Consider the following 25,508-nt stretch of genomic DNA (forward strand, 5'->3'; position numbering starts at 1 on the left):
CAAATACAAAATGCATTCTTAGCCCTTTGTAATATTTCTTTATTCTAGAGGGTATACATATATTTCTAATTACATAGACAAGAAGGAAAGGAGGGTTTAACTTAAATAAATCCATAAGAAGAAAGATCCATGGGTTGAAACACTGGGGTTGAGACAATAAAATATGAGCATAATAGAAAAACTAGGAAAATCAGGAGCAAAGTAATGAAAATTCAGGAAAGAAATAGTGCAAATATGTAGGAGAATTCTGGGTAAATGTGAGTCAATATCTTTGTTCAGGTTCTATAATAGTTTTGTTGCACTTATTTCAAATAGTTCTGGGAGATTCTTGAAGTCAACGCAGACTTCAGTGCCACATATAAATGAAGACAGGTAGAGATTTATGAAATATAAAGTACAGTTTCCAGAGATTACAGGGTCTTGAAAACATCTGTTCCTTCAGGATAGTAGGAACTTTTTCCAGGAAATCATCTTATTGTATTTCTTTACCTAATTTAGGGCTCTGCCTTACTTTCCCCTCCTTAGAGAGTGCTTTTTGAGCACCTGAATCTCTGTCATGTTGCCTTCAATTGACCCATTTTTTGCTGTTCTCTATTATGCTCTCCATCCTACAGACAAATTATCTTTACTGCACTGATGATTGTTACCATTTGTGTCTAGATACAGCCCAACAACAGTGTCTCATGGAGTCATATGGGAGAATTTTCAGAGGTATCTGCATTGAGAGTGTATGATGCTGGGATCAAGGATGTGATTACTAAATCAGTTCACTGATTGGTTTGGCATAGTTCTGGTTGGATTAAAACTGTGAATGTTAAACCTACTGTAAAGTGGACAGCCTGCCTAAAATCCACAGGAGAGACAGACAGCTAATGAGCTTTCACCTGCTTACTTGCCATGTAGTTTTTCTTTGCAATGCCCCTCTGCCATGCCACTTTACCATGAAGCCAGCCAATTACAGACTGAAGCTTCTACAAACTACAAGCCAAATAAACCTTTTTTCCTTCAACTTTGGGCGTTGAATATTTTGTTTTAGCAATGAAGAAAGGAACTATTCTTGACATTTGCTTTCTCATGAGATTTCTCTTTTGGGGAACATGAACAGAACAATGAAAGGAAGAAAAAAATGCTAGTGGGGAGCCAGGAGCCATCACATGTGAGCTAAATCCCACTACAGTTAACTCTACATAAGCTGTGCAACCACAGGTCTTTGCTGGGAACCTGAAAAGGCCCATCCAGAGACCCCAAGAAGCTCGGAGCATTGGTATGCCACGTGATGCAAGCTGAAGGCCTTCCCACTGTAATCCACATATTATTCAGCCTTTAGTACACCACTCAGAACCTGGGAGGGCCCTGCACAGTGCCCTCAAACAGCCAAGAAGCTTTGGTGAGTCACATGGGCAGTGCTGGAGGTCTACCCAGTGCACAGCCTCCCTATCTGAAGAACCTTTGAGTGCCACTAGGTACATCAGGAATACAGGAAAATAACAAAATGAAAGAATAAAATGCAATCTCAAACATCCAGCCCATCCCAAACAAGCCTAGGAGACACAGACATAGAGGAAAGTATAAGCCATACACAGGAAATTTCTGAAATGATAGCAACTGAGGTAAAGAAGCAACTCCACAAAGCTGTAATAATCTCCCAGGTAAAAGAAGAAATGATAAGCAAAATAAAAGAAATGCCAAACACATCTAAAGAAGACATAGGTTAAAAAAAAATGAAGAACATTCCCAACCGATGGAAACCTTGCAGGAACAATATAAAAAAGCAACGGAATGCATGAAACAGATTCAAGGAGATATCCAGGAAAACAGATATTCCATCGAAAGCTGAAAAAACTGTCTGCATGAATGTGAAGATAGAGTTTCAGACCTAGAAGACAAAATTGCAGCTGGTGAACAAGAAAGGAAATGTATTTTAAAAATAACAAAGAATCAGCAAATAATAATTCAACAATTGCAAGATGATACAAAGAAAAACAATACAAAATTGATAGGTGTAAAAATCAAAAGACTATTTATAGAAGAAATAGCATAAAATTTCCAAACATGGGAAAAGAAACTGATTTACAGATAAGTGAACCAAATAGAGCTCCAATTACCTGTAACTAAAGTAAATCTATACTCAGACATATAATAGTCAATATCCCAGAAATCCAACATAAAAACAATCTATTAAAAGGTGTTAGAGAGGAGGCAGATCACTATAAAGGAAAGCCTATCAGAACCACAGTAAACTTCTCAACACAAACAATGGAATAAAAAAAAAAAAAGCATGGAGTAAAGTATTTCATATCCTGAAGGATAACAACTTCCAACCCAGATTGATGTACTTTGCAAAACCGTCCTTCAAAATTGATGTTGAGGTAAGATACTTCCACGAGGGGCTGGGGATTTAGCTCAGCGGCATAAGCGCCTGCCTTGCAAGCAGGAAGTCGTGAGTTTGATCTCCGGTACTGATAAAAAGGAAACACACACACACACACACACACACACACACACACACAAAGATATTTCCACGACAAAGAATTGCTGAAGAACTTCTGACCACAAAACCATCCCTGAAAAGAATACTGAATGGTAAACTAGAGAAATATAAAAATAACTAGCACTTCAAGAATACCAACAGAAAAAAAAAGCCATTAAGAAGGGAAGACAATAAAAAGGGGAGAGAAAAAAAAAACAGAAAGATAAAATGACAAAAATGTGCCAATACAATCAGTCATAACCATTACTGTAAATTGCTTCAATTCACAAATTAAAAGAAATAGATTGGAAGAATGGATCAAGAAACCATATCCAACTGTATGCTGTATACAAGAAACCCATCTAACCCAGAAGGAAATTCATAGGCGGAAAATCAACGGATTGAAAACAATACTTTGTGCAACAGGAATCCTTTACAAAGCAGGAGCAGCTGTATTGTTTGCACACAACCTGAACTTCAGATCAATAATGATCAGAAGAAATAAAGAAGGTCACTGCATACTACTTAAGAGAAAATTTCAAGAGGAAGATATAACAATCCTAAATATATATGCATCTGTGAACACGTAGCTATGTAAAATAATTATTAATAGAAATTAAAAATAAAATATACTATAGCAAAATTATAAGAGGAGACCTTAACACCACCTTGACACAAAGAGACAGATCAACTAGACAAGTCACCAAAGAAAAAACAAAATGTAATCAAACTTGAAAACAAATGGACTTAGTAAATATGTACAGAGTGTATATCTACCGAAATCAGAATACAATTCTCAGCTTCACAAGGGACATTCTCTACAATAGACCATATACTAGCTTATAGAGCATGCTTAAGTAAATGCAAAATAATCAAAATTATCCTATGCATATTATCTGATCATATTTCTATAAAACTGGAAATTAATAACAAAAGAAACTGCAAAAACTCCATAAACACATGGAAATTAAATAATGTACTCCTGAAAATCAATGGGTTTTAGAAGAAATTAAACATTATCTACAAGCAAATGAAAATACAAATATAACTTACTGGAACCTGTGAAATGCAATAAAAACCTCCTCAGAGTGAAATTTGTTACAGTGAACTCTCACATCAGGAAACAGAACACAAATAAACTGATATTATACCTCAAATTTCTAGAAAAACAAGAACAAGTTCAACCCAAAGCCAAAAGGAGTGAGGAAATTATAAATATTGGAGCAGAAATCAAAGCAATAGAGACTGAGAAAACAATACAAACAATGAATCAAAGTGTTGGTTCTTTTAAAGAATAAATAAAATTGCTAATCCCCTAGACAACCTTATTTTAAAAAGGGGAAAAAAATCTCAAATTCAGGCAACAAAGAATGTAAAGGGTAAAATCACTAAAGACCTTGTGGAAATACAAAAAATCATAAATACCTACTTCAAAAACTTTTACAGTCATAAGCTTGATAACACAGAATAAACAGACAGATTCCTAGAAAGATATGAATTACCAAAGCTGAATCAAGAAGATGTGAAACTGCTGAAAAACGCAATTTCAGTTATTGAGATGAAAATGTAATTAGAACTGTACCAACAAAGAAAAGCCAAGATCTTGATGGATTCCCAGATGAATACCACAAGAAACTCAAAGAAGACAATGCCAACACTTCTCAAAATCTTTAATGAAATTGAAAGCGAAGCAATTCTCCCTAACTCATTCCTGGAAACAAGTGTTACTGTAATACCAAAATCAGAGAAAGAGCCAACCAAAAAAGGTAACTACAGGCCAAACTCCCTAGCGAACATAGATGAAAAAATTGTCTATAAAATACTGGCAAAAGGAAGGCAGCAAGTCATCAAGAAGATTATACAACACAACCAAGAGGTATTCATCCCAGAAATACAAGGATGGTTCAACATAGGCAAATCAATAAGCACAATAGAGCAAATCAATAGATCCAGAGATAAGACTCACATGACCATCTCAATAGACACTGAAAAAGCTTTTAATATAGTCCAACACTCACAAGACCCCTGTAGAAAATTGGAATGCATGGTGTTTGCCTCAATCTGATGATATCCATCTATGACAAACTTATAGCCAACATCATACTAAATGTCAAAAACTGAAAGCTTTGTCTCTAAAATCAGGAACAAGACAAGGCTGTCCACTGTCACCACTCCTTTCAATATAGTGCTGGAAATATTAGCCAGAGAAGTTATACAAAAGAGGGAAATAAAAGGAATAAAGATAGGGAAAAAAAAAGAGGTTGAACTAGTGTTATTTGCAGAGGACATGATACTCCATATAGAGGACCCCCAATACTTCATTGAAAGATTTCTAGGTGTAATAACAAAGTTCAATAATTTAGCTGGATACAAAGTCAACACTCAAAAGATCAATAGCATTCCTGTACACAAGCAACAAACCCACTGAGAGAAATAAGAAAAAAATCACATGCTTTATAATAGCATGCAAAAAAAAAAAAAAAAAAAAAAAAAGAAATACCTGGGAATCAATCTAACAAAGGAAGTAAAAAATCTATTCAGTGAAAATTACAGTACTCTGAAAAAAGAAATTGAAGAAGGTCTCAGAAAATGGAAAGACATTACTTGTTCATGGAGGGAAAAACAAAATCATGAAAATGGTCGTTTTCCAAAAGTTGTTATACACATTTAATGCAATTCTAATCAAAATAACATTAGCACACCTCACAGATATGGAGAAATCATTCCTAAAATTCATCCTGAACCAGAAGAGACCTAAAATAGCTATGAAATTCTGGACAACAAAGGCAAGGCAGGAGGCATCACAATGCCTGACTTGAAGTTATACTGCAAAACTACTGAGATAAAATCAGCTTGGTACTAGAATAAAAATAGATCTGAAGATCAATGGAATAGATTAGAAGATAAAAATACAACTAGAAACACACTCAGCCACCTTATCTTTGACAAAGGAAACAAACACATTAACTGGAAAAAAATATAGTCTCTTTTATAAGTGGTCATGGAAAAACTGGCTTTACTATGCTGAAAAGTAAAACTAGACCCATGCCTATCATCATGCCCATCATCATGTCCTAAGCTAGGATCAAAATGGATAAAAGATCTAAATATTAAAGTTTAAATGCTAAATCTATTGGAAGACAAAGTAGGTAAAAATCTTGAAGGCATAGGTTTCTGCTGAGAATTCATAAACAAAAATCAAACTGCATGGGAAATTCTTACCAGATCAACAACTTGGATCTACCCTTATTAAAAGGTTTTTGTATGTCAAAAGAAATCTCCAATAGAGTCAAGAGAAAACCCATGAATTGGGAAAAAATCTTGGTCAACTGTCCTTCAGACAAAGGATTTCTATCTAGAACATATAAAGATTTTTTTTAAATCAGCCCCAAAGTTCAAATCCTCAATCCAAAAATGGGCATGTGAGATGAATATACACATCCCAGATGAAGAAATACAAATGCCAAATAAAAACATGAAAAAATGTTCAGCATCACTGACTATTAGAGAAATGCAAATTAAAACCGCACTGAGACTCCATCTCACTCCAGAAAGAAAGGCCAGGATAAAGAAAACTATCAACAACAAATGCTGGAAATGCTGTGGGGAAAAAGAACTCTTCTGCACTGTTGTTGGGAGTGCAGACTGGTGCAACCACTGTGGAGGTCAGTCTGGAGGTTCCTCAAAAAGCTAGCGTTCGAGATTTCATTTGACCCAGCTATCTTGCTTCTGGACATTTTCCCAGTGGAATTGAAAACATCATATCTCAATGATATATGTGCACCCATGTTTATAGCAGTAAAATTTGTAATAGTTAAATCTTGGAAACAACTCAAATGCCCATCAACTGAGGAATGGATACAAAATATGAGATTTTTTTATACAATGGAGTACTACTCAGGTATACAGAGAGATTGCATCAAGACTTTTATAAGTTAAATGGATAAAACATGAGATCATACTCATGTTAAATAAATCAGACTCACACATATAAATACCATATTGTCTCCCCCATATGAGAAACTGAAAAATTATATATGTTCCAAAATCTACAATGATTACCGTGTAAGGGTAAGAAATTGTTCAAAGAGGAAAAGTGGTAAGAATAAGGGAAAGGAGGAAAGAAGGAAGAGAAAACAAATAAGATAAATTTGTATATATACGCTTAAGATTAATGAGATGTTTATACTCCTAATTCTATAATTCTTTGTAACAAAACAGTTAACATCTATAAGATTAGATCAGTTTTGCATGACTGTGTCTGGTAATTTGATTAATGCTTTTGAAGATAACTATGCAAAACACCAAAATTTGTTAAGTTCCTGCCACCTTGTTTTGAAAGCCTACATTGCTGTTGCTTTGGGCTCTTAGTTACAGTTATTTATTTGTTGTTTTATTTTTTCCCTCTAATAGTGAGAAGATAGATGTATATGTAAAGGTTTATACATGCCTAGAACTTTTTAAAGTGTTTTTAAGATTTTATTGTATTATGTGTGATAGTATGAACAACTATACTGAGGAAAACGAGACATCATGGTGGTCATTGCTGATTTCCTATCAGTTTGTGTTGAAGTCCAATAATGCTTTTATTCTTAGTTTTGATTGGTTTTAATCTGTTTTCAATTATTTGATTTCAATATGTATTAAGATATGGACAGCTATTCTGAAGAGAACAAGAGACATTCTGGAAACCATTATTGATTTCCTAGTGTCTGGTCTCCAAGGCCCTCAAGGCTCTCATTGTTGTGTTTTGACTGCTTTTATGCTATGTTGATTTGTATTAACTTATTTTGTGTGAAGGTATGGACACCTGTTTCAAAGAGAACAAGAGACATTGTGGTGGCCACTGCTGATTTCCTGTTGTCTTTTTCTGAAGTACTGGGCTATTTGCATTGTTTTACTCTGTTCTGCTTTGCTCTGATTTTTTTTTTTTTTGCTTTGTTTTGTTTTATTCTCTTTACAATAAAATTTAAAACAATTATTAGTGGGGTATTTATGGTTTTACTGAAGAAGTCACCACTAAAAGTTACAGATTCTTGCCATGCCTTTATTTTGGCAAACTTTATTCTGTGTTATATTTTTACTACTCCAGATCTAGACATTTTAATATAGACAACCATTACTATGTCCAAAAATATCAAAGCATCATTTAGAGTTTCAGTATCTTTTAATTAAATAGTACCTTTGTTAACTTATTTTCACTATTCCATTGTGAGTATTTCTAACCTGTATTTAATCTAGAATAAAATTAAAACCACATTACATTATTCCTCACTGTGTTTTATTTGCCTTCAGAGCACATTGTCTCATAGCACGGCTGTATATCTGTTTATTTTCAATCTTACATGCTAAAATGAAAGAGCCATGGCTAATGACTTTTGCCTATTATGTTTATTGATTTATCCCATTGTTCAGAATGATGCCTGTTACATAGTGGTTCAAATATACACACACATACAAATATATATATATATATATATATCACATACATATGTATATAGAAATTTGATGAATATTCATAAAATTATGTACCATATTTAGAATGGTTTCACCATTCATCTTTTTCTTTTTCCCCATATTTTTAGAAAAAGAAAAAATACATACTAAGTTATTTTGCCACTATTAAAACTAGTCATAAGTATTCATGCCCTAATAACTTTGATCCTAAAAACATTAAAACTTTCAAACTTAAGAGAATTTTGGATGTATGATCTAAAAACATTTGTGTGCATGGATATAAGTGTCTTAAAATATTTCAAAATTATTTTGTTTAATACATTTGTAAGTACAATTTTACTGTCTACAAATACACTAATTTTTTATTTTGAATGAATAAATCTATTTTTCAGAAAGTATGAATATTCTAAAGGGAACTTGAAGGAGAGATTGCAATACAAGAGGAAAATAATATATCTGTCTGTATTTTAATTTAACAGAACCTTTAAAATTACTGTTTGAAAGTACTTTATATTCACCAACAATCCACAAGATATTTAGAGATTGCCAAAAAAAGATAATTGCATCTTTTAAAATTTTAAGCAGTATGATGTGTTTAACTCTGAGCTATTTTTGATTATTTGAGCCTCACATATACATTTTTAATTTTGATTGCTCCGATGAGCCACATAGCTATTTGCCTGAGATGTACTCCAGAAAAAAAACTGAAAACACATTTAACTTTCCACTTAAACCAGCCAACTAAACAATTATTTAGGTAGATATTTAAAATGCTTCTCTTTAAAAACTATGATACAAAAGAACAAAGTGTTTGTGCAGATATATACAAAAATTTATTGGCAATAATTATAATCATAAATCACTTAATATGATTTCTTGTAATGCACAAGTTCTTCCAGATGACTGTAATCATTTTGTACTCCCTCCTAGAAAGCTTAGAGGGCTGTTATTATTTCTACTTCTATATCAAAATTTGGCTATCAAGGTTAAAGGATGTGTTTGAGATCATCCACTAAGGAAGTGGTTAAGCTATCCATGGGGAGCTCCTTTAAAAAAAAAAAAATTGTATTTGAATCTTCCGCTTCAGAAAATCTAGGACTTTAGAAATGCAATTCACACTCTTTTAATCCCCAGGGTTTTTTTTTTTTAGTTATGAAATTGTGAGTCACAATATTTGTGTTATAATATTTTGATGAACATTAAATTATACAATTAACTAGTAAAAATATTACAAGTAGCAATCATAATAATACTAAAGCAATCAAAGTAGCAGGCCATGAAGAATTAGTTCTTATTTGTTGATTTTTTATGATTGTTTTTATTCTAACCCTCATTTATATTTGAATTGTATTTGAATTAAAATTTATTTAACTGTATAGACTTGTAAATCATTGATTATTGTACAGTCCTATAAAAATGAGTTTTTTTTAATTTTTCATTGCTATCTCTAAAACTATGAGGATCAAATATTCATGTATCTTTGATGGTATTCATCAGGATGCTGATATGTGATTATCGTATCACTAAACCAACTACAAGAGATAATGCAGATGCCCCTCTGTTCCCATCCTACAAATTATGGAGCATAGTTTTAAACTCAGATCACATTAAATTTAAATCCTTTTTTTCTCCCACTTTATCACTGTTTTCAATAAAATCGCATAGCTTTCTAGAAACTTTACTTATTCTTCTGTGTAACTTGTACAATGCTAGATGTCCTTTTATATTATAAAGGGAAATGAATGCCTTAATTTCTGAATTAGTAAAGATAATCTAGGTTAGTAGTGGTGAACATATAGTATTTGTGTTTCTTGTTTTTCTTTAAGGCAAAAACTTTAACACATAAGTTGCTTTTTCTAAATTAAAAATGCTTGGATTTAACTGTAGTATTACCACTTTGAAATAAGTAAGCAGATTTGGGGTTTTGGTACTTGCCTTTAAAAGTTCTCATTGTCATAATGGAACATAATGGAACAAACTTTCATCATGAATGGAACAAACAACTAGATGTTGATCTAGGTGATCTACCAGACCAACAATCCTCTTTATAGTACCTCAGCATCTGGATGCTTCTCCCTAACTCTGCTCCCAGAAAGGTTTTTCAGGGGAAGAATGATTGGGAGATTATGTATCAACAATGAATGTTTTCACCTGGGTGATGCATATAATTTGCGCTCATATTTACTGTTAAAAAGAGAACATGACTACACAACTGACATTGAGAAGTAGGGAACTAAATCCTTCACAATGGATTCAGAAGTAGATAAAAATTTTAATTGGTAGACATCAGAGTTATTTACCACCGCTAGTATTGTAGGTAACAAGCAGAGTGTTTTTAAAGAATGTTTTAAATCTTAAAATCCCACACTGATATAAATCACAGGCAATTTTCTGTGTAAGAAGTAGATATGACTTATACAAAATATTGTTCTGCTTTAGCAACTTATTCTTACTCTAGTATGTGTTATCTTTTCACCAACTATCAGACTTTCAATGTCATAAAACATGTATCAGGACTGAGAAAAACAAAAGATACTGCTCAAAGAGGTGACTTCAGAACTGCAGACTTTTTTGTATATTTACATGAGTTTTTATCAAAAAGAGGGACAGAAATCTAAAATGGCAGTTTTGTACAGATGTTTAGATGTTCTGGGAAAGAAGGTTCCAAAGCTGTGTGAACACTGAGCAACTGCAATATGATAGAATAAGAAACTTCATATTTGGCATTTTAAATCAATAGAAGAGATATAATTTGAATTTAGACATTTCTTTTTATAGTTTTAATCATCCTTGTTCAATTCTTATTCTTGTATTCAGGAAGTGTGAAGATAAATAACCCTATAATTTCCTATTCTGAGTAAGTCAGCTATTTTTAGCTTCCTAACTTTATCTATTTTATTAGGATACCATTCCATTCACAAGCCGCCTTTGGAGTTTACAACTAATGGATAACATTTGAACCTGACTTCACCAGAACATCCACCTTGATCAGAGATGTCATTGATGATGACAAGTTATGTACCCCACGTCCCTAAGTTACCCCACAGTTCCTCAGTGTCTGATGAAATACAGCTAACTGGACATCTTATCTCCAAGTAGATTCATCTGATATGGTTACTCCCTAGAGTGTAGGACCTTGAGACTGGAAACAGAAAACCACATCCTTTCCCAGGTCATTCTCCTATCTTTCCCTCTTCTCTGTTTATATATTTCTTGTGTGAATTTCCAAAAGAAATCTGGTCGACTTTGCCACGAGCCTGACCTAAGACATAGGGACACTCAACTGATTAGTGCAGTCAATATTCCAATGCCTGAAATTAGCTAAAAATTTCAGTCACAAAAAAGCACTCTGCAAGATTCTCAGTGTGCATTGCCTAAGGAGTCCAGTGTAGGTTGCAAGGAAAAAATAGACTATACTGACTTAAAACAGAATCCCTCATCCGGGGCTCTTCACTGAACCACAGGATATTGGTGCACAACAATATGAGGCCAGCCTCTCAGATAAGGTGATGCCACTATTAATTTTGTATGCTAATTACAATAAAATTGCAGTGAGCTTTCAGATGTAGACAATAAAATTAAAACTCTTCTGATAAGCTGAGCACTGGTAACCTCTCAGATTATTGCACAGGAATTCAGAAATGACTTTGCATTGGATAGGAATAAAGTGGCTGGTATAATTCTGCTATATTATCTTTCTTACGATCACTGTTGAAATATGTAAAACTTGAACAGCACATTCTAAAAGACCTGTAGAAAATCTTAGGGTCTAAAGAAGAGGTTTAAAATTTTAAGGGCATCTGAAGAATTGAAAAGAATTATGGTCACATCCTGAATACCTCCCATCAGGACTATTCACTGTCTAGTAGCTGTATCATGAACTTGCACACAAGAAATATTTATTCAGTTCTCAGTAAGATAAATAATTTGTATTCTAAAATGTCTGATTAAGTAGAACTGAAACCTGCTATTTATACCTAGCATACTGAAACATTATTTTATTATCATAAAATGTCTTTTTTTGGGGAGGGGGTACTGGAAATTGAACTCATTACCTTGCACTTGCCAGGTGGGTGCTGCACTGCTGGGCTATATTCCTGGGCCCTAAAATATCTCCTTTAATTTGTTTTTCTCCTAAGAGATTTAAATAAATGATACAACTGAAGGTAAATTTTAGATATTTCAAGAAAGTGACTATTTGCTAATGAAATGTTATGATGACATGTAAAGGAAAATCTTTACAATTGGGGGTAAACAAACTCTTGTTTCAAAAATGAGATATATCAATGAAGGGCAAAGGAGGGAACACACAATAATGTGGAAGCTTGTGTTAAAACCTGTAACCATCACCGCAACATTCAGCGTCATGCCGCATGACAAATTTTCTCTCCATATATTGCCCCAAATGCTCAGAAACATGAAGAGTCCTCAGTCTTTCCAAGACAAGTAGTGTTAAGATAGAAGGAATCCAACCAATTCCAGTAAAGTTCCACTTTCACAAACTTGTAATCCTCTCAATGAGACTGATACAAGGATTTATTGTCAAAGCATAAAGAATAACCAATCTTTTTGTTTTGTTTTGTTTTGTTTTAACCTGGAAATTAAAGATCTACTTTCTCTGTAATATTTGTTTTAATCAATGTAGTAAAGTATTCCATTTAAAAAAACTATCTTCCATGATGCAATCCATTAAAATCATCACCTGTCTTAATAACACCTCTCCAATTGAAAATTTTTAATAATGAATGCATGTAAAACAGATATTTGAAAATAAAAAAAATACAATGATTTTGCCAAGAACAGCTTGTGATTCACACAGTTTGTATTTAGGTATGAGAGAGAACTAACATGATAGCAAGGAACTGTTACTTATGGAATGTGAGACTTTTGTTTGTCTTTTTGTTTCCCACCTAATCAAATCCAAGGGAAAACAGGGCTGGAGTAGAAAGAGATTAAATTTTGGAGCTCAAAACACCTGTGTTTGAGGCCTGGCTCTGCTCTTTTCTCCCTGATCTTGGCAAATGATTTGATTTCTCTAAGCTTCAAAAATATTGTTTTATAATTTGAAAATACCGTTCACTTTTCAACACAACTAGTGTGAGAACTTAGGAAGAGATTAATAGTTATTATATTATGAATGCTGTTGAAACTTATGGCAATCATCTCATATTTGTATATGATCATAATTTATCTTTGTAAAAGTCTTTTAGGTGGGTACTGTCATTATCTATTGCATTTATATTTTGCAGCCATGGAGACTAAGACATACAAGATTAAATATTTCCATAAAAAGACAAGTAGTGAATTCATGATCCTAATTCTGATCCTAGGCAGTCTAATTCCAGAAAAGAAATACTTGCATACCGTACAAACTTCTGGAGTCTTATTTTAGTGAACTACTTTCTGAAACACATCATGCATGACAGAGATAATCATAAATATTAAACTTTCAGGCAATGTCTCTTTTAATTTATGGATAGGCAGGACCACTGCCTAAATTTGACATAAAGCTTCAATGCTAAACATATATTTCAAATGCTTTTCTTTAAAATGATAATGTCCACTTCCTTTTCATGAACTTTTTTAAAGCAATGCTATAGATCAATATCTCTTAAACTAACAGTACTTACCTTTGTGATTTCTCTGGAAAGTAATAAACTTGAGATACATAATGTGTTAGATATTTTCTTATTAATATCCACCATTAGAGGAGGGACATTTTGTTAAACTCAGAATTCATAAGGAGTTTAGTTAATAGTTGGATGGCACCAAGGTAGTCTGCCCTGGCAGAGGGACACTGCAAAGAAACACTTCATGGCGAGCAGAGGGCTGCAGAGCAGCAAAACATTGAAGCAGCAGTAAGCAGTGACCCCAGTAGCCCTCTTTCTGTCCCTTCTGTGTTATGTAAGCTACATGCCCCCTAGGGCCAGTATCACTCATATCCAGGGTAGGGCACCCTTAATCCCACAAAGAAATAACAATCAGTGAACTAATTTAGTCATTACACATGCTTGATCTCAGCCTTACACACTCTAGATCCAACCACTTCTGAATGCAAGAGGCTTTGGGAGGACATGTGGACACAAGTCATATTACAGAGTCTATAATGTTTCCCCTGTACAGACTTCTGCACATATAATGTTTGCATTTTTGTTAGCCTCTAGAAAGGGAAATGTAAAAACACTATTAAAGATAATAAAGAAAGAAGATAATTGAAGTCGGATACACTTAAAGTTCAAGATTTTGAATTTTATAAGAATTTTCATGTTAACACAGTTGATCCAGCATTGGTTATGTCAATTGACAACACAGGGACCCAGGATAGATTATATGTGAAACATCTGACAAGGGAAATAAAACATAGCCTGATTTTTTCCCAAAGTTTGTCAATAATAAATGAATTTTAAATTTTAAATTATAACAATGGGTTTCTCACAGTACAATATTGATAAGGCACGCATATTCTAACACTTTCAAAAGACAATGTATTATTTAACACCTTTACTAATAAAAACTCCAACATGAATGAAGGCATCGAGCTAAAAAAAAAAAAAATAGCAGAAGCCTGAGCATGTTAAACATTGTGCAGGGTATCTTATTTAAAGTTCAAGTGGAAAAATATGCAATGAAATTTGTTCCTCAAATGCTTGGCATAAATGTAATATTTTCACATTAGTCCAAAAAATGCAAGTTTCTAATCATGGCTTAAGTTCTACAGACAAACACTAGAAAATCCCATAATTATTTCATGTGTATTCCTATGCATAACACTGATCTGAGGCATGCACTCTGAGAAAATGAAAACCAATTCTTTGCAGTAACAGCATTACATTAAAGACATTTCAGATTTAGAATATTTACTCTGATTTTTTTCTTAAAGTATTTTTCTTCTTTTATTTTAAATTTCTTTACTGGAAAATTTTACAATTTATAATAGTATGATGGCTGGAATTGTTCATTGAATAAATAAATGATTGTTTGAATGCTTATATAAAGGATGGAATGGAGTAAGGCAGAGAAATTTCTATTGAGTGGAATAATAGTACAGATAAAAAGTCCACCTGATTGTAGTTTGCTCTTTTAGGTCTCTGCTGTATGCAAACCATTTGCTTAAAATATCCTTCTTAAAATTTTTATTTTAAACTGAAATTCGCATTTAGGTACTTTTGATTTGCATGTCTCTGTTAAGAACTAATAGAGAATTATGCCTTGGATATTTTGTCCAGTCTTAGCAAACTTATAGTGTAATATCAAAACAATAGCAGCATTGGTACATTCTATTTATCGTATTTAGATTTTCCCAGTTTCACTTGTTCGAGTGTATACTGAGCTTCGAATAAGTTTGCCACCTGGGTCCATTATGCATTCACCACCATGGCAAACTTGCATCATCACAGGATCCTGTGTGCTGTATAACAACCCCATACGCTCAGGCCTCATCACCAACTATCAATCTTGGCAGTCACTGATCTCGATTTCAAAGCTGCCTCATTTAAAAATCTTATATAAATTGAATCACATTGTAGCCAAAATTTTAAGATGTAAGTAAAAATGGTCTCCACAAATATATGCAAGATGTTTTATTTATCAAGGTTTCACTGATGTTTGTTTAGGGTCAGTATTCCCTGTATGTACCACAGTGTTATGGTTTCAACTCAAAATCCACCCACCAGCCCAAATTCTCAAGTGTTTAGAAAGTGATTAGATCTTAGGGACTTTTGGGTTCACCAGAGAATTTATTCATTAGTGAGTTCTGTAGCTCAATACTCTATAAGGAGATAGAGCCTTGGGAAGTGGGTCAGTAGAGGCATGATTTGGAAGGATATATTGTCCTTACCTCCTCTCTTCTCTTTCTGTTGCTCGGCAAACATAGGATGAGTGCTTTTCCCACCACCATGTCCCTCTCCCCTCCTGTTTCTGCCCTGACACCGGCTGATCAAGATCCAAAATGGTGACACAAAATTCAATTATCCTCGCTTAAGTTGTGGGTGTTAGGAATGGGAAAGTTGACTAAGACAGATTTTGTCACTAAGACTGCAGTCACTGCTGTGACAATATCTGACCAGGTAGTTCAGGATCATTGGAATCTGATTTGTTGGAAGAGCTTAGAAAATTTTGCAAATACCAGATAGAGAATCCCTAGACTGATGTAAGGTGATCTTAATGTGAGATTCTGGTCAGAGCTTAGAAGATCTATATATAGAAATGAGGTCAGTAAAGAAGGGGCTGAGGTCATTTCAGTTGGGGGCGAGGACTTCCTTGGCAATTGGACAGGCTGTATAAGTAGAATACTGTGGCAGACAGAGTCCATACATTTTCCATATCTCTTAAAACTCTATGAAAAAAATTGAAATTAAGCATGGTGAGCTAATTCATCTGGCTGTGAAAATTTTAAAGCAGCTTAACATTCAAGCTGAGGCATCAATATTGCTGGCTCCTTTTAGATAGATCTACAGTAAAAAGCAGGAGAAAAAAGCAAAGGTGAAAAGTTTGCAATTTTATCAGAAAGAAAGCACCTGCAAAGTTGGAGCCATGAGGAACATGGTTTCTGAGATTAGCATTAAAAACAAGGCAGGTAATTGCTATCAGGAGAATAGAAAACATGGTTTGTGAGCATGTCATGAATCAAAAAGACATCACCCTTCGCAGGCTGATGGGCACAACACTTTCATTTGGAAAAACAGTCCTGAGATCTCTTTATGCAGAATTCTGCCTAAGAAATTGGTTTGCCAAGATTCTTTTCACAGTGCTCAGCCATCCAGGCACAGAGACCACTGCATCCATATTCCAAGAAGATCTGGCTCCTGCTCAGCCTGTCAGTATTCCTTGACATTGTCCACATGTTACTGATTTTGTAGATTTGCAGAGTGCCAGGGTTGTGAGGCCAGGGGTCTTTTACTCAGATTCTAGAGGAATGTCTGTGAAGGTAGGCAGTATGTGTCTGAAAACACAGTGCATAGAGCTAATAGAGGAAAGCTGGAACCTCAGTGAAGAATCCAGGAAGCTGGAGATGCCAGGAACGTGGAACATGTACTGAGGAATACCAGACACTGAGTGAATCTGCCTTAGGTGAGAGGCCATAAGTGCTGTAATCAGCAACATTTTTGGCAGCCCAAATATTTTCAGTTCACATTTCATCACAGCTTGCCCCAGGTGTTTGACACAGAACCATGTGATTTAATGTTTGCTATTGTAGGTTTCGGTCTTCCTTTGGTCTGATTTCTTTATATCCTCCCATATTCCTCTCTTTAAAAATGGGAATGTTTACTTCATGCCACCATAGATTGGAAGCATTTAACTTTCTTTTTTTAATGTTTGCTAAATCTCAGAGCTAATTGTTTATGTTGGTTCTCAGGAGAATTGGCATTTGAACATTCTAGCAATCTTGGAACTATTAAGACTGTTAAGATATTGGCAATTCAGGCTTATTGTAGGTCCAGTGAGTAGGGCAGTGGCAGGGACCCGTGCCCCAGTCCGGCAAACCCTTTTCTTCACCTGGAGACCAGGCTCTGGATTCCTGTTGGTCTAGTGAGTCCAGTGGAGACCCAGAACTGTCTTCTTCACCTGGGGCCAGGCCCCGGCTTCCTGATGGATGAGAGCGAGGCAGGGCACCCCACCCCAGCCCAGGGAACTCTCTTATTTGCCTGGTGACCAGGCTCCAGCTTCTTGTCAGTTCAGTAAGTCCAGTAGAGGCCCAGAAAGGCCTTCTTTACCTGGGGGCCAGGCTCTAGCTTCCGGTCAGTCAAGTGAGTCCAGCAGAGGCAGGGAACCCTGTCCCAGCCTGGCAAACTGTTTTCTTCCCCTGGGGGCCAGGCTCCGGCTTCCTGATGGATCGAGTAAGTCCAGTGGAGGCCTAGAACTGTCTTCTTCACCTGGGGACCAGGCTCCGGCTCCATGTCTGACAAGTCCATCAGAGGCAGGGAGCCCTGCCCCAGTCTGGCGACCTCTTTTCTTCACCTGGGACCAGGCTCGGACTTCTTGTTAAGATCAGTGAGTAAGCAGGGGGCAGTGAATTCCATCCCAGCCTGGTGGACCTCTCTCCCTCACTTGGAACAGCACTTGAAGCTCAAAAATATAGGAAAATGACAAAACAAAAGACCAAAATGCAGTCTCAAACATCCAGTCCATTCCAAGAAAGTCTAGGAGCCATGTATATAGAAGAAAATACATGCAACATAACTGAAATACCTGAAATAATAGTAACTGAAATAAAGAAGCAACTCTGGGAAGCCTTAAAGGAATTCAAACTAGAAATAATCTCTCAGGTAGAAGAAGAAATGATAAAAGAAATGAAGGAGATGCTGAACATATCGAAAGAAGACACAATTTAAAAATTGGAGGAGATAAACAAAAGGATAGAATCCCTGGATGAAAAATATAAGAAACAAACAGAATATATAGAGCAGATGCAAAGAGATATACAGGAAATCAAAAACTTCATCAAAAGCTGTAAAAATCACCTCAATGAAAGTGAAGATAGAATTTCAGACCTCAAAGACAAGATTGCAGCCAGTGAACAAGAAAGGAAAGATCTCTTAAAAATAAAAAGAAATCAGGAAATAACAATTCAACACCTGCAAGATGACACAAAGAGGAACAACAAAAGGTTAATAGGGATAAATGAAAAGGAAGGGAACAACATAAAGGATGTCAAGTGGATATTTAGAGAAGTAATAGCTGAAAAGTTCCCAAACATGAGACTGGAAACTGCTATCAAGATCAGTGAAGCATATAGAACTCCAAATAGTCATAACCAAAATAAAACTACACCCAGGCACATAATAATGGCCATCCCAGAAATCGAACCAAAGAATAGAATATTAAAAGCTGGCAGAGAGAAAACACAGATCACCTATAAAGGAAAACCTATCCAAATCACAGCAGACTTCTCAGCACAAACAATAAAGTCAAGAAGAGCATGGAGTGAAGTATTTCAGATCCTAAAGGAAAATGATTTCCAACCTAGACTGATATACCCTGCAAAACTGTCCTTCAAAATGGATGGAGAAATAAGATACTTCCATGACAAAGATCAGCTGGAAAACTACATGATCACCAAACCAACCCTGCAAATACTGAAAGACAGCCTAGATACATTTAGGAAAAAAACACTAAACAAAGCAGACAATTAAACAGAACTGAAAGATAAACATGCAACAGCAGAAAGATAACATGTCAACAATAAACCAATATATAACAGTTATAACCATTAATGTAAATGGTCTCAATGCACCAATTAAAAGAAACAGACTGCCAGACTGGATCAAGAAATAAAATCCAACCATATGTTGTCTACAAGAAACGCATTTAACCCAAAAGTGTACCGACAGACTGAAAGTCAATGGATGGAAAACAATACTTTATGCAACAGGAACCACCTAAAATCGGGGGGGGTGGCTATTCTGTTTGGAAGGGATAAAGAAGGGATAAAGAAGGTCACTACATACTGGTTAGGGGAAAACGGCAAGAGGAAGAGATAGCTATCTTAAATATGTATGCGCCAAATTCCAGAGCATCCAGTTATATAAAACAAGTACTAATAGAAATGAAAAACCAAGTTAACAGTGACACAATTCTAACAGGAAATCTAAACACACCATTGACACCCATGGACAGATCAACCAGACAGAAAATCAGCAAAGAAATAAAAGAACTGAGGCGCACCTGTGAACAAATAGATTTAATAGACATATACAGAGTATTCCACCCAAGAACAACAGAATACACATTCTTCTCAGCAGTGCATGGATCATTTTCTAAAACTGACCATATATTAATTCACAAAGCATATCTAAAAAAAGGCAAAAGGGTTGAAATCATCCTGTGCATGCATTCGAACCATAGTGCTATGAAATTAGAAATTAATGATAAAAGATACTACGAAATTCCCACAAACACATGGGAATTGAATAACACACTCTTGAATAATCAGTGGGTCACAGAGGAAATTAAAGAAGAAATTAAACACTACCTACAAGAAAATTAAAACACAAATACAACTTACCGGAATTTATGGGATGCAATGAAAGCCGTCCTCAGAGGAAAATTTATTGCACTGAGTTCCCACATCAGGAAAACAGAATGAATATAAGTAAATAACCTGATGCTACACACCAAAGAGCTAGAAAAAGAAGAGCAAGTCAAGCCCAAAACCAAATAAGAGAGGAAATTATAAAAATCAGAGCAGAAATCAATGCAATAGAGACTAAGAAAGCAATCCAAAGAATTAACGAATCAAAAAGTTGGTTTTTTGAAAGAATAAATAAAATCGATAAGCCCTAGCCAGCCTTATTTAAAAAAGGGAAGAAAAAGTTCAAATTCATGCAATAAGGAATGAAAGAGGAGAAATCACTACAGACCCTATAGAAATACAGTAAATTATCAACACCTATTTTGAAAACCTGTACTCAAAGGTTTGATAACACAGAGGAAATGGACAGATTCCTAGAAGCATATGAAGTACCAAAGATAGGTCATGAAGATGTAAAATTATTGAAAAATCCAATTTCTATTAATGAAATCAAAAGCATAATTAAATCCTTACCTACAAAGAAGATCCCAGGCCCAGACGGATTACCTGCCGAATTCTACAAGAAATACAAAGAAGACCTAATGCCAACACTATTCAAACTCTTCAACAAAATCGAAAGGGAAGCAATCCTTCCTAAATCGTTTCTAGAAGCAAATATTACTCTAGTACCAAAACCTGAAAAAGACCCAACTGAAAAAGAGAACTAAAGACCAATCTCCCTAATGAACACAGATGCAAAAATCCTAAATAAAATACTGGCAAATAGGATGCAGCAAATCATCAAGAAGATCATACACCATGACCAAGTGGGATTCATCCCAGGCATGCAGGGATGTTTCAATATATTTAAATCAATATACATAAATATACATAATGTAATATTACAATATACATAAATGTAATACACCATATCAATAGAGCCAAAAGTAAGAACCACATGATCATTTCTACAGATGCAGATAAAGCTTTTGACAAGGTCCAACATTCATTCATGACAAGAACCTTGCAGAAAATTGGAATAGATGGTCTTTACTTCAGTATAATAAAGGTTGTCTAGGACAAACCAACAGCCAATATCATATTAAATGGCCAAAAATTAAAGGCCTTGACTTTAAAATCAGGCACAAGACAAGGATGTCTTTTATCACTGCTCCAATTTAATATAGTACTGAAAATACTAGCCAGAGCAATTAGACAAGAGAGAGAAATAAAAGGCAGAAAGATAGGAAAAGAAGTTAAGCTATCATAATTTGCAGATGACATGATACTCTATATAGAAGATCCCCAAAACTCCATTGAAAGACTGCTAGATATAATAAATCAATTCAGTAATGTAGCTGGATATAAAATCAATACTCAAAAATCAATAGCATTCCTATACACTAACAATAAAATCACAGAGAGAGAAATAAAAGAAGCCACACCCTTCATACTAGCAATCAAAAAAATGAAATATCTAGGAAATACTCTCACAAAAGAAGTGAAAAACCTGTACAAGCAAAATTATAATACACTGAAAAATGAAATTGAAGATGATCTCAGAAAATGGAAAGACATCCCCTGCTCATGGATAGGAAGAATAAATATTGTGAAAATGGCCATTCTCCCAAAACTTTTGTACAGATTTATGTAATCCCAATAAAAATACCATCAACATACCTCACAGAACTTGAGAAATCACTCCTAAAATTCATCTGGAGCTAGAAGAGGCCTAGAATAGCAAGAGCAGTTCTAAGCAGCAAAGGCAAGCCAGGTGGTATCACAATCCCTGACTTGACGTTATACTACAAAGCAACCATAGTAAAATCAACATGGTACTGGAACCAAAACAGAGCTGAAGATCAGTGGAATGAATTAGAAGACATAGCCACAACTACAAACACACTCAACCACCTTATCTTCAATAAAGGGGCCAAACATGTTCATTGGGAAAACGACAGTCTCTTTAATAAATGGTGCTGGAAAAACTGGCTCTCCATACGCCGAAAACTAAAACTAGACCCATGCCTGTCACCATGTACTAAAATAAAATATAAATGGTTCAAAGATCTAAATATTAAAACAGAAACACTAAATCTATTGGAAGACAAACTGGGTAAAAAACTTGAAGATATAGGATTAGGTAGAGAATTTATGAATAGGACTCAAACTGCATGGGAAATACTTCCCAGAATCAATAATTGGGACCCCCTCTTATTAAAAGTTTCTGCACGTCAAAAAAAAAAAAATCTCCAGCATAGTGAAAAGAAAACCCACAAAGTGGGAAAAAATCTTAGTGAACTGCCCCTCAGACAAAGGACTTCTGTCTAAAACATATAAAGAATTAAAAAAAAAATCAGACCCCCAAAATTCAAAGACCCAATCCAAAAATGGGCATCTGAGATGAGTAAACAATTCTTTGATGAAGAAATACAAATGGCATATAAATATGTGAAAAAATGTCATAATCATTAGTCATTAGAGAAACACAAATTAAAACCACACTGAGATTTCATCTCACTCCTGAAAGATTGGCCAAGATCAAGAAAACCAACAACAACAAATGCTGGAGAGGCTGTGGGGAAAAAGGGACTCTCCTGCACTGTTGGTGGGAGTATACACTAGTACAATCATTGTGGAAGTCAATCTGGAGGTTTCTCAGAAAACTGGGACTGGAAGCTCCATTTGACCCAACTATACCACTTCTAGCCATACTTCCAGAAGAATCAAAAGCATCATACCACAGTGATATATGTGCACCCATGTTTATAGCAGCACAATTCGTAATAGCCAGATCTTGGAAACAACCTAAGTGTCCATCAACTGAAGAGTGGATAATAATGTTGTGGTGTTTTTTTACAATGGAGTACTATTCAGCTATAAAGAATGATCACATTGAGACATTTATAAATAAATGGACGCAGTTTTAGACCATACTCATAAGTGAAATAAATAAAACTCACATGTATAAATACCGGATAGTTTCCCTAATGTAAGAAATGATAAGAATACATAAAAGTATGTGGTAATCATGATTCCCAATCATATTGGTTTGAAGCCATATAATGTTTACACTCATTAACCACAATGGTTTTACCTGGTTGTTTGATTTTAGTATCTATGATAGCACAAATAGCTATTTTGAAGAAAACAATACAACATAAAAGCTAGTGCTGATTTAATATCATCTTGTTTTGAAGTCCCATCTAACTGTGGTACATTTGTTTCCACTGGTTTTAACATGTTTTATCTTACTATATTTCACTATATGCTATAGTATAAACAAAATTCTTTGTAGGCAAAGAGATAACAAAGAAACCATTGTTCGTTTTCTATTAGCTGGTTCTAAATACCCTGTAATTCTTGCATTCTCTTGAATGGCTCCACATTGCCTTGATATGCTTGATGTTATAGCATACGAAGTTGCAGTCAAATAATTCAAGAAAAGAGGCACTGTGGCGACTACTATTATATTAGATTATCTGGTGGTGAAACACAATGATGCTTGAATGGTTTGGTTCTGCCCTGCGTTGTTCTGTTACAATGTCCCCTCTTATCTAAATCTCCCCCTTTTTAAAAAATTAATCTGTTTCCTCTCATTTTTTTTAATTAAGGGAAAACTAAATTAAAAATAGTGGGACATATTATAGTAACTTTCTTGGTTTTCCTGTGAACTTGACTTGAACCCCAGTATTGCTCTCCCCATCTTCTTCTGTCTGATTATTATATATTCTATTTTGTTTGATAGTATCAAGTTTGAAGATATAGGCAACCACTTTGAAGGCAATAAGATATACTATGATGCCCATTATGGTTTGACTACTATGACTTTTTTGAAGTCCTGCAATGTCTTCAGTGTAGGGTTTATTGGTCATGTTCTGTACTGTTTTGATCAATTCTATTATACCTGATGATATAGACAACTCAATTTAAATATAACAAGATGCACAATGGGACCACTTTTGATCACCTGGTATTCTATTTTAGCATCATGTGCTATGCCTACCCTTCTGTTCTAACTGACTCTGTTTTGCTTAGACACATTTGGTTTTATTCTCTTCAAAAAAGTAAGAAGAACCGTGGGAGTAACAAAACTTCAAAAGTCTAATTGTTATTATAAAAAAGAGAGGAAAGGAAAGTGGACTAAGGGATATAACCGCAGGTACATTTGAGTGTGTAGGATGCAAAACCCTATTGCTGAGCTTTTGTTGGATCTTTGAATGGAACTGTTCCCAATTCCACTGTATGAATGCTCACTTTATATGCTTTAATTTTATAATTTGGACAACTGTTCCTGGGAAGATAATATGTAACCTATTAACTGATGATTTCTTGCTGTACATATTTTTTTTTCTTCAAATACTGTTTTATTTGTACCTTTTTACTGCTTTTTTATGTCCTTTCTTTGTTTCTCTTTAAATTAAAAAATAAAATAAAATAAAAAATATTGGCAAGTCCCAGAGATGGGCTAAATGTATTTGCATAATGAGATGGACATGAGTCGCCTGTTGGCCAGAGGAACAATGTTATAAATTAAATCTAAAATATCCCCCAAATGCTCGTGTATGGAAAGTGACTCTGTCATGGGGAAATAGCTAGTCATTAATGGATCAATCTTCAGTAAGTTTACTAGTGAATGCATGATTAAGAAGTAGCCCCTGGTTGGACAAAGATCACTGGGGTACAAGGATTTCTTTTTGTGGTGGGGTGAGACAGAGCATCACTTCGTAGTTCAGTCTGGCCTTGAACTGGTTACATAGGTCAGACTATGCTCAAAACTCATGACGATCTTCCTGCCTCTGCCTCCTGAGTTCTGAGACTACAGGGCTGTGAGAAGGATGCATGCTCAACTTGAGATCCTCTCTTCTTTCTCTGCTTCTTGGACTGCCATGTGTTCGGAACCTTTGCCTCCACCATGCTCCTGTTCCATGTTATTCCTGCATTGGAATATAGCAGGCCATAGACTGAATTTTTGAGCCAAAATATACCTCTCTAAATTGTGTGCGTTGGGTATTGTGTCTCAGTGACAGGGAAGTGAGTAACACAGTTTTAACAGACAGATGAATTGACTCCAGTGTTGGCTACTAGAAGACTACAGTTATTTGTACACAATATTTTGATGTGTATGCATGTGTGTATGCGCACACAAGTAGAAATGTATATTCGTACATAGAAATAAGCAACTAAGAGCTTTATTCTTGGGATATATAGTAATTGCATATTTATTTTCAGGAGCAAATGTGAGCATGTTTTCCAGAACAGCTTTAACGTTTTGCTTGCAATGCATGTATAATGCACTTTCTCCATATACTAGGATTTGCTTTGCCGTTTTTACTTATTTCTTTTAGTTACTGGTGTAGTGATGTGATGGAGCTATTTTGCATTTCTCTGGTGACTAATGAATTGTATCAAATGTCTGTTTATGGACTTTTCCCCCAACTGTCTATCTGCTCCTTGTGATTTATGAGTAGTATTTTCTGGTTAGTTTTCAGAGGATATTATATACTTTTAAATAGTAATATTATTTCAAATTTGTCATTTGCTATAATCATTCACCCCATTTTTTCTTTT

This window comes from Cavia porcellus, unplaced genomic scaffold (genome assembly GCF_034190915.1).
Source record: "Cavia porcellus strain 051 isolate PalLab524CR breed Dunkin Hartley unplaced genomic scaffold, mCavPor4.1 scaffold_4, whole genome shotgun sequence".
NCBI lineage: Eukaryota > Metazoa > Chordata > Mammalia > Rodentia > Caviidae > Cavia > Cavia porcellus.